At 36.8% G+C, this 12,087-nt stretch overlaps 1 protein-coding gene across 2 annotated transcripts in view; it reads right to left on the bottom strand.

The window, feature by feature from the left end:
* Ypel (Yippee-like) overlaps nt 1-12,087 on the bottom strand; it is a 170,193-nt gene that overhangs the window by 96,541 nt on the left and 61,565 nt on the right. For both annotated transcript variants that reach the window (XM_090373895.1, XM_090373896.1), the window contains 2 exons: nt 11,837-11,975; nt 1,749-1,804 (listed from right to left, as the gene is read on the bottom strand). The gene's annotated coding sequence lies outside the window, so the exon portion shown is untranslated. The remainder of the gene's footprint in view (nt 1-1,748; nt 1,805-11,836; nt 11,976-12,087) is intronic.

Genomic DNA, 12,087 nt, shown 5'->3' with positions numbered 1-12,087 from the left:
AAAATTTGCAAGTGTTGCATAAGCATTTAGGGAAATTCCAACTTACATAGAGTTCCGCAGAAAGCAACCCTTACGAAAGTCGGGGAGTGGCTGTAGTTATTTAACTAAATTTGCATTTTTCACCATCTATTGTTAAGATATTTGCTATATAAAACTTTAAAACCATTTTTAAAAATTTTTTAAATTACTCAATCGGACTTCTGTTTAACAAACTCCTTTATAGCTAAGTTTTCTATTTTCCAAATTTTTTTGAACTCTCCTTGGTAATTACATTTAAAATAGTTTCCGTTGAGCAAAGGAAATTTTCACATAACCAATGGATTAGGAGAGACTTCAGGGTATGCACTGTTCGCACTTCTGGCCTTCAGGCAATTAGTGCTAAAGGGATTACCATTCTACAACTTAGTGGTACTCTTAAAACTTATTTGACCACCTATCCCACATACTGAGAAGTAGTGCTCGTGAACAGCGAGCAGATCAAGGGGTATTCCCAAATTCTCTAACAGGGCACTACTGTAAGCACCCTATTAGAGAATTAGGAGAGAGTGATTTTCTTTTACCCTGACAAATAATCATCTGTTGTTTCGCAGAAGTGTTTCATCCACACTTTCCGTAAATTTTCCCTATCTCTGTTTATGGTCACAGTACCTGAATATTCAAATGACTCCGGCATTTTGGACAATTTCAATATCAATGAACTAGTGACAATATCGATGATGAAGGAAAATGGGGACAATGAAGGTATTAATTCTATATTAATACTAATGTATAAATCCGGCATCTCTCATATTGTGGAGTTATACTTCGCAACTGGGTTGTCATCACTGCAACACCAGGGTACCTGCCCACCCGCTAATGAGGAGCCAATGAGCTCCGAAACGGGGCCGTATGGGTGATGGCATCCACTGAGAATAAGTAACAATAGTCTTCTCCTATGGTGAAGCGTTACTTATTTGAGGTAGTGCAATATTATGGCAACTCGTGAAGGTATTCACAATATGAGATATACTTAATGATGCCAATTTATAACTACTTAAGTAGTTAGTTAAGAAATGATGCTATTGCACTAACTTGTACATCAGCTAAGTCCCAACGTAACCGGAGGCTTTAGCCCTAAATTATTCTGTAATATTAATAGCTTTTTAATAGTATTAATATCAAAAATTAATACTTATTAATTAAAAAAAAACTGTGTTCAAACTAAATAGCACTCATTAAGCACTTTAAAAATAATTACGTTCAAAATACCACACATTAAGCACTTTCATGGGATGCAACGATTGGGGAAAAAAAATTAAGCACAGAGCAGCAGAGAGTCATGTGGATGAGCAAAGGATCATAGGAAGCAGCCAGCACCCCTGGCAGAGAAAACAGACGAGATTCCGGAAAAGGCGAGAGTTATGATCGGTCATGTCACATGGTATCATCCACACAAAGGATCGTGGGAGACAGGTAGCTGTGCCTAGCGGTTGTGGCTACAATTCAAATCACCCATACCCCTACTTTCTTTTAGAGAAGTAGTTGTTAAAAATTTACCAGCGCATCCCTGATCATATGCCACTATCAATGCAAAATCATTTCAGAAATTATAAACAAAAACACTAAAATGTAATTCTATTACCTAAATTAATTCTAAGAAATTTCCACCTGAAAAATATTTATATATCATTCAAGAAATTCTGAAATCATCAAAATGAATTATTAAATTGTTTCTGATATGCTTACTGAACTATAAAACAGACACTTACTTTCTCTTGCCAAGCCTTGAAACAGATTTCATGAATCTTCTTATATTAAAAATCACCTAAAACAGACAATTAGAGAATCAACATTAAGTAATAATAAAAATAAAGATCTTAATATCAGAAATGTGATATTAAGATCATTATTTCTGTTCATTTAAGAAATGATCTTAAATTTATTTAAATTAATTTATTGATTAAAAATAATTATGTTCAAAATACCACACATTTATTTAAGAAATTATCTTAAATAAACAGAATCAGATTTTTTCAAAAAAATCTGGTTCTTTTCCAAACTTGGTCACATACTCAGAACAATTCATTTATTTCAAGTATTGTAATTTTTAATTGTATTATAAATCCAAATAATTCCAAGTTTTTTGGATTAATGACAAATTATGATCAGATAAATTCCTACAAAAACTATAACTGGTTTTTAACTACATGCCTAAGAGGTCTCTAACAAGCTTTTCATGTCGACGATGACACCTGGCCTCAGAAACGATCCAACACATCACCGCGGGATGCAAGGTGATCACCCAGACTGAGTACACTCATAGGCACGACCAGGTAACCAGGATAATACATCAGAAGCTAGCAAGGAAATACCAGTTGATCGAAGAAAGTGTACCATACTACAAGTATGAACCCCCAGGCAGTACTAGAGACCCCAATCCTCAAGCTGTACTGGGACCATGCCATAATAACGGAGAAGACAATCCAGCACAACAGACCGAACATAACCCTTGTGGACAAGAAGGAAAAGGCTACCTATCTGATTGAAATAGCAGTACCCAACACTGGCAACCTGCAGAAAACCCATGGTGAAAAAATCAGGAAGTACACGAACCTAAGACAGGAGATAAGAGATGTGGCATATGCAACAAGTAACGACCATCCCAATCAACCACAGTTATGGTGTCAAGGACCCTGATATATTGTTGTTGGGTTTTTAGGAGCATTAGCAACTAAGGCCATATTGCTCTGGGGATATGCGGTGGTCATTCCCTGACCTTTCCGCATCCTCTGTATTTGGTGGTGATGGGCTCGAACCCCGGTCTAATCAAGAAGCGTGTGCTGCGCACTGCTGCTCCTGCCCACCTGGCTACGGAGGCGCCATTATGCAAAGACATCGATCTAATCGAGATTAGATCGATGCTTCTTGATTAGATCTAATCAAGAAGCATGTGCTACGCACTGCTGCTCCTGCCCACCTGGCTACGGAGGCACCTTCCCAAGGACCCTACATAACAGCATAGCAGCAATAGGTCTCCCAGCGAACGCCTACAACGAACTCCAGAAAGTCGCAATCCTGAACACCTGCAGGATAGTCAGAGAGTTCCTCAACCAACAGTAACACCAGACATAACCACCCTGTGTACTTGGTAGTGATACCTGTCACGAGGTGAAACCCCCAATCAGGGAGAAATAATAATAATAAGAGATTGGTCAGACAAAGATCTCTTAATAAAAAAATCAAGTTGTCACTTTTACATTCTAATGATTACTAATCCGCAGCAAGTCTGTATATGATGCAATCAATGTTAGATAATGGAGCCATACTTGAATATGGTTTAGTGACCACCTTAGCTAGATCATTTACCTATAATTAGCAAGGTAAAAGAGGATCGGGAAGTGAGAAATCCTGAAAACTTGGAAAATAAGGAGTCCCTAGGATTCAATGAGCCCACTTTTCTGCAATATATGACTACATTGGATAGCAGTCATGTGACTCATTCTCTACTTTGGCTGCAATGTTAGGGTTCATTAAACTGGCTAAACTATGTTAGCATTAGCAATAGTAGTGGGAAATGAGTCAAGGAACCAAGCTTATACAGTATCAGTCAAAAAAAAAAAAAAAAAAAATCCTGTCTCACCTATCCATTCCCTCCAATAGTTTGTCCAGTTCTTCCTTGGATTTATTTAAGCTATAAACTTCTACAACGATAGAAGTAAGCTTGTTCCAGCAATAAACCACTCGCTGGCTAAAGGCAAACTTCCACACATTAATTCTGCAACCTCCTACCTCAACTTAGAATTATGACTCCCCCTCGTGTGTAATCTGAGAAATAGGAGGATTCCCACCAGCACTGAGCTTGCTCAAACCATTCAAAGCCTTAAAAAACTTCAATCAGATCATCTCGCAGGTGCCTAGTCTCCAAATGTTTCAATTTGCAGAATTGAAGCCTTTCTTGGTAAGAGTACCCCTTTGTCCCCTCACCAATCTTATCACCCTTCTCTGTACTAGTTCCAGCAGCTCTACATCCTTCCTAAAATTAGGCATCCAGACCTGTATTCAATATTTTAGCAATAAATAGACTCATACACCAACCATGAAAAATATAAGTATTTTACTATAACTAAAATATTTACAAATAAAATAAAATAAATATTTACAAAAACTGCTATTATATTTACAAATTATGTACATTGTAAAAAAAAAAAAAAAAACACATTAAAACTATGATGAAATCCTTGTGATAAAATACACTAAAATAAACCGGATTAAAAGCGATAAAAATCTGGAGCTTTCGGAAGCATCGGCTTCCTTCCTCAGCACTAACAAAACTTCCTGCAGCACGTCCTTATATAACAGGCTCACGTGGTTCAGTCAGCGCATGGTCTGAACTGGAAGCGGAAACAGCTCGGGAACATGTCAAGCAAAACCGTTCCTCCGTACTTAGGACGATAGTTTCAAACAGAGGATGCATACGCATACCTCTGTCCCTATTCATAATATTGTGGTTGGATGAACAGATTCATAGGCTCTCGAGCCATTTACGGTGTTATGTACAAACGGGTTCACGGTACAGCCATGGGATCTCCCATTAGCGCCATCATGGCCAATTTGGCCATGGAGGAGTTAGAGGATAGGGTTTTTATTGGATGTCAGTTTCCCATAAAGAAATGGAAAAGGTATGTTGATGATACCTTCACTGTGGTCCAGAAGGGGGGAGAGAGGATGATGCACTCCATTGGCTTAATAGCTTCTCCCAATTTATACAATTTACCTCAGAGTTGGAGACAGGAGGTACCCTTCCATTCTTGGATGTACTGGTCTCTAGGATAGGCCCTAGGCTTAAAACTTCAGTGTTTAAAAAACATATGTGCAGAGGCCAGTACACCCATTACAGCTCAGCACAAGCTGGGCAGGATAAGAATAGTGTAGTGAAAGCTCTACTAGATAGAGCAGGGTCACACTGCACTACCTCTGAGGACAAAGAATGTGAAATTAGACGAGTCACAGCAGACCTTAGAAAATGCGGATACCCCCAGAGGATCATAGACAGATTTAGTAGAGGAATAGAGTCCAACCGACAGGAACCGTTTGTTCCTGTGGCTAATGCATACATTCCTTACTATCTGGGTCTTATTGAGCATCTTGCTAGAGTTTTGCGGGGTTATAAAACACGCTGTGTGCAACTTCCCGGGCGGAGGTTGCACACAGTGTTGTCTCAGGTAAAAGACCCAATAGCAAAGGACCTAAGTAGTGGAGTAGTATATAGGATAAAATGCCCGGATTGTGGGGAATGTTATGTGGGCGAGACAAAACGACGGCTCAAAGGTCGTCTGGGGGAACATGCAAATGGTATAAAAACCGCTGATTACAATAAGTCTGCTGTGGCCGAACATTTTTGGGAGAAGCAGCATCAAATCTCCACAGAGGATGCGGTTATTGTGGATCGAGCGCATGGGTTCTGGAAACGTAAATGGCTCGAGAGCCTACGAATCTGTTCATCCGACCACAATATTATGAATAGGGACAGAGGTATGCGTATGCATCCTCTGTTTGAAACTATCGTCCTAAGTACGGATGAACAGTTTTGCTTGACACGTTCCCGAGCTGTTTCCGCTTCCAGTTCAGACCATGCGCCAACTGAACCACGTGTATAAATAAATCTTTATTGTGAAGTAGATTTACAGCACAATATCCCATCACGGCGACGAGCGCCAGGGGTTCACATATAGATAACATAAGTACAAATTCAAATGGCTACAAAATATAGCGAACACATACAAAAGGCTACAAAATACAGATTACAAATGCAAAAAGAAATACAAATACATCATAAAAACAAGGAGCTGAACACAAATAAAGAAAAACAAATACAAGTTGGCAGTGATTCAGGTTTCAAGCGCTTTGATAAACTTGTGTCTGTCCTTCTTTTTACTTATTATGGTGTCGATGTCGGCGTCCACACGGTTGAGGGCAGCGAGCATCTGCTTGGGCAGAAATCTTTCGGTGAGTACAAGCCTGTTGTGGTATAAGTACCGTGAGCCTGTTATATAAGGACGTGCTGCAGGAAGTTTTGTTACCGCTGAGGAAGGAAGCTGATGCTTCCGAAAGCTCCAGATTTTTATCGTTTTTAATCCAGTTTATTTTAGTGTACTTTATCACAAGGATTTCATCATAGTTTTAATGGGTTTTTTTTTTACAATGTACATAATTTAATTTAATAGCAGTTTTTGTAAATATTTATTTTATTTTATTTGTAAATATTTTAGTTACAGTAAAATACTTATATTTTCATGGTTGGTGTATGAGTCTATTTATTGCTAAAATATGAATTTGCCCAACCTCAGAGGCCTTTTTCGGGATACCTGTATGCAATATTCAAGATGTGGCCTGGCCATTTCCCTATACAACAGTATAATCACTTCCTTATCCCTGCTAGCAAAATTCCCATATATCATTAACAAAATCCCATGAGCTGTCCCGGCAGCCCATCTACACTGCTCTGAAAACTTCATATCTGACTATACAATTACCACAGGTCTTTTTCATTTTCTGCTACCATGAGTGTAGTACTATATAGTTGGTACGTTACACTGGGGTTACTGCTACCGACATGCAGCATTTCGCATTTGTCAATGTTAAAATTCAGTTGCCACTTCTCAGCCCATCTGCCAAACTTTTCTAGATCCTGTTGCAATTGCATACAATCATTGCTCTCATTAACTATCCTGCCAACCTTCATATCATCTGCAAACTTGGATGCTAAGCTTGATATACCTTCATCAAAATAATTAATAAATACAGAAAATAACAATGGGCCCAGCACCAAATCCAGAGGGTCCCCACTAATAACATTAGTCCATAAAGAACAATATTCATTGATTACCACTCTGTTTTCTCCCACTCAACCATGCCTTTATCCATAGCAACAACTTGCTTTTAATACCACACTGCTTCAATTTATACAGCAGTCTTTTATGTGAAACAGTATCAAAAGCTTTCTTGAAATCCAAGTATACAATATAAAAATTATTTTTTGCATGGAATTTCTTTGAAACCACATCTTAGTATCTAAACAAATTGGTCAGGCAAGATTTCCCCTTAACAGACATGCTGTTTCTGAACTATAACTGCTGTGTTGTCTAGATGATCCAGCACTCCTTTAACCAGTGAGTCCATTATTTTCCCCAGAACAGAAGTTAAACTAACAGGTCTGTAATTATTTGTGTTACCTTTTGATCCCCATTTGTCAAAAGGATATACATTCACACATCTTCAGTCTGCAGAGAGCTCTACTCTATCGAAGGATGCTCTAGTAATTACAGCTAAGGGTTTGCTTGATTACTTCACTGCCTCCCTTATTAGATATGTGCCATTTACCCCAGGTGCCTTTCTTATGTTTAACTTCAACAATTTCTCCTACACATTACTCTCAGTTATTACAAAATCATTTAGCTCCCTGTTAGTTTGATAAACTTCTGCCATCCACTTTCTTAAAGAATTTCTCATGTGTGATGTAGATGCAAAATATTCATTCAGTTTGTCAGCAATTTGTGCAGAATCATCAACAGTCGAACCATCGATATCAAGTGGACCAATATAATTCATCCTCTTCCTCCTAGCTTTTACATAAGTACAGAAGTCTTTGATGTTTTTCTTTTCATCCTTTGCCAAAGATTTCTTGTAATCTACATTTGCTTCACTAACCTCCTTTGTAACTTGGTTACAGATTAGTTTATATATACCATAGCATTCTGTGTCACCTGATAATTTATACGCTTCCCATGCATTTTTCTTCTCTGCCACCATATTATTTCATCTGACATACATTTAGGCCTAAACCTTGTAGAGTATTTCATTGTTTATATGAAAAGCTGTCAGGGAAGCTGGTCATATATTGTGCAAAAAAGGACAAGTAGAATAGGACCAGGGTATGTCTGTCAGGGGAAAAAGTTGATGACATTGTAAAGCAGATATCTTTCTTTTAAGGGCACAAAAGATGATATTCAGTGGTGAGCTGTGAATGTTTTAACAATGGGCTCGCACTTTTGCCAACTTTTTTGATATGAAACATCCTTGGGGGGGGGGGGGACACCGACCGAGTAAATCTGATCGGTCACGGAAGTGACGTCATCCATGGCATATGCCAAAGGCGTTTCGCACACTCACATCACTAGTCTGTGTGGAGCACTCATTAGTAGTATGATTAGAGTGCATGACTTATTTTTCGTGATCACTATGATATCTTGAGTCCTAACTTTTTATAATTTTTGAATAGTATGACGTCACAATCATACTTCCTGCAGTTACTACTGCAGTAAGTATAATTGCAAGTATTTGTCATATGACTGCAGCAATATTCATGTAGTGCAGTAATACATTTTCATGTATTGCTGCACTACATATAATAATACAGTAAACCCTCAATTTAAAAGACTAATATGGGAGAAGGGGTGTCCGTTAATGCTGAAAGTCTGTTAAATCGATTGTAACCTGGGGGGGGTTCATTTTTTATTGTTCTTAATGTAGAAAAGAGCTATCAACACTGTATTTTAAAGAAAAATGTTGAAATTTGGCCTTTGATTTACAGATATCAGAAACTGTTTTTTTTTTTTTTTACGCCATAAATTTCACAAACACGTGCTACTGAGATGCCTTGTTCTAATATCTGTGCCACATTTAAGTTCACACGCTTTCTTTTAACTCCTCTATCACTTGATGCCATTTTAAATTGTAAGGATTGCAAAATTATTTAATAAATAAAGTCACAATTCAGAAACCACAGAAACACTCTGTATACAACCTGACCGCATAACAGCTGGAGGCAGACTGAGACCAAAACAAAGCGAGTCAGTAGACCTGCAGTTTAGTGTCCCGAGTCATGTTCAGCTCGCAAGTCACCGCCTGCTCTTATCTGGGAAAACAGCTATTTGAGCACATTTTCAGAAAGAATAAAAAATGATTTCCTGACTAAAATTTCCTGAATTTGATTATAAAAATAAAGCAGATAATTATCAAAACAATAATGGAAATAGGTAATTATTATTAATTTTTAATTAATAATAACACAAGTTTTGTATAACCTAAAAAAAAAATAATATGGTCGAGATTAATATGTACATTACTGTATTATTATTTGTCCGGTCCGTTAAATCAGAAATATTGGGGTCTGTTAAATCAAGGGTTTACTGTATATTAAATGGCAATTTAAGAATAACATACCAATTACGTTGGTAGCACACTCGAGGTGTTAGAGAACAAAAGAGATCTATAGGTATAGTCTTAATAAGTTTTCTGAGCAATGCAGACAAGCTGCTAGAACAGCTCATGGAATTTTGCCAAGAATAAATAAGAATTTTGCTATAACAGACATGGAAATGATTATCTCATTGTGTAAGGCTTTATTATACCACATCTTGAGTGCTGCATACAGGTCTGGAAGCGTAATTTAAGAAAGACGTGAAACCCTTGGAATAGGCAGAGAGAGAAGAGCAATCAGATTATTCGAGCACACAAAAGGGTTCACTTGCCACTAAAGGGTTCGGGGCTCTGCAAATTTCAGTACAGCCAATCACCGACTTACATAAGAGTTGCGTTCCGCAAACCTCTACGTAAGTCAGAATTTCCCTAAATGCTTATGCAACATTCACATTATGTGTGCTGAACTTGATTGAAGCAAAAAGAAATATTCGACGAACATGTAAATAGAATTATTTATTCAATTTTTTTATCTCATGCACAGGAAAAATTACAAAAGTGTACAAAATTACAAAAATTTCAAAATTATAAAATTACAAAGAGAGAGGAGACAGGCATAACATCAGCAAGTTTTACCTTTCAAGCATTGTTGCCAGAATTAACTCTCCTGCTGATAAGCACGTTGCTGAGGAAGCAGCGTGCTTATCAGCAGGGCTGTGGAGATTTAGAAGGGGGTTTTTTCCAACACATCATAAAATTTCTCTGCTGCAGAATCGCCACTGGCGACTTCACTGCATGCTTTAATGTTTTGGAAACTAGTGATGCTTGAACTTATCAAACCACCTGTCACTTGCCATGTACTTGGCTTGGGGTTCGCCGTACTTATCCTTAATATCTTCATTAATACTTCTTGCTTTTGCTTGATCTAATGGTTATTCAGTGAATGGTCATTAAATACAGGGGGCACTCGCTTCTGAATCTGATTTTCCATCCATATTAATAGCTTTTCCATCTTTGATATAGCACCTGAATGCTGCTTTGCGATCACTAATCTTGCGCATTGATCCTTTAACATGTTCTTTTATATGCACACTGTCCTTTAAAATAGTATTCACTGTTGAAACAGTGAGACCTAATTTCGTGCAATAGATGACAAACTTTGTCCTGCTTGTAATTCTTAATTAATCATCTTCATTTCTAAATCAATTTTGTTTTGTTTCCTAGAACTGCTGCACTTTCCATTGGTCCCTTTCCCTTCACCATTGTAATAAGTAAATAGGAATGAAGAGAAGATTCTGAAAATTTATTTATTTATGTTTTTTTTATATGATTGAAGATTTCAGTGAAAGGGAACTCATTTCACCATAATACCATAAAGTAAAAACCCACACAATTTCAGTTATCGGTATTATCGCAAATGCAGTAAGATCGAGTTTACTACCCATTTATAATACATTGTGCTAACAGAAAAGCCCAATAAACCGGAAAGTGCAAATTGTTTTTATTGTTTTATGGTAGTGCTTTTAGAAATTATTCAAAATTGATTCTTATAACAGAACTTATGATAACGATGAAAGTGTAGTGCAATTTCCATTATAAAAATGACCTTTTAAGAGATAAACAGCTTAGTTATATAGCAAAAATTTCAACTTTCAAGCCTTGGAATGAATTACCAAAAAAAAAAAAAAAAAAAAAAAACAATGTGTTTTGGGTTCACATTACGATATTTCACGATACCTCCATTTACTCCTATGGGATACAAAATACATTTCCACGATATTTTTAAGTTTGCACCGGCCCGCAAAAACTTACATAAGGTCGAATTTCCGTTAAGTCAAGTATTACATAAGCTGGGGGAATACCTGTACTTTGGAACTAGGCACCTCTGAGGAGACAAAGTGTTTAAGGCTTTAAAAGGACTGAGTTTAAATATTGATGACAACCTTACACTTTATCAGACAACACACATAAGGGGGCATAAACTGAAAAAGGATGGTTGCAGGACAGCTGTGCAAAGAGCAATTCAATGTAGGAACAAACTGCCATCTAGTGTTGTGGAAGTGAGTAGTTTAAATAAATTTAAAGATGGATTAGAGAAATTACCAGGGAGATGGACAGAGGAGTATAGTTTTTCCTTATATTTTTGACTGATGCTGCTTAACCTTGTTACCATGCGTCATTTGTCACTATTACATTAATGTTCAAAATAACTCTTTATACATGTATACAAGTTTGTTCTTTCTCTTTGAGCAATAGAAGATAAGTCTACTTGCATTTATTTTTAATGAAATTTGATGAAAAATTGCAATTCATACAATCCAGTTACAGAATGGCAAATGTATATTAGCATTAGTAGAGGCATTTGATGCAAGAAAGCAAGCTTATGCAGCATCAGCAAAAAAAAAAAAAATAAATAAATAAAAAATAACCACTTCCACTATATAAATATTTTGAAACTAGTAATATCCACTGATACTTTTTATTAAAGAATAAGCTCAGCTCATGCAACTGAACAATGGAGGGGAAGAATGCTAAGCCAAGCCCATGACCCACATGGCAATTTATGTCAATGGTAATTTAGAAATAAAATTATTTTATATATAGAAAATAAATTCTTGTACCACTATATTCCAAAAATTCATATAAATGAAGATATTACCTTGCTTGTTACATAAGTCTGTTGGGTTTCTGTACAATTTCAAGAAATTATTTATCCTCTGGTTCAAGAGATTATTTATCCTCTGGATGTACATAAATTAGAAGCTGGTATGATCTTGCTATGCTCCTTTGTTTTAAAGCTGTAGGAAAAAACAAAATAAAAACTATACATTTGTACTGAAAAGTATACCAATTACGAAAAACAAATAAAGATTTTCACCTGTCATTACAGGGTAATGGCAGGGGTGAAAA

Source organism: Mastigoproctus giganteus, chromosome 5, assembly GCF_048544385.1.
Source record: "Mastigoproctus giganteus isolate SK-2022 chromosome 5, ASM4854438v1, whole genome shotgun sequence".
Classification (NCBI taxonomy): domain Eukaryota; kingdom Metazoa; phylum Arthropoda; class Arachnida; order Uropygi; family Thelyphonidae; genus Mastigoproctus; species Mastigoproctus giganteus.
The sequence above is the reverse complement of the archived record's forward strand: the minus strand, read 5'-3'. Positions and strand labels throughout refer to the sequence as shown.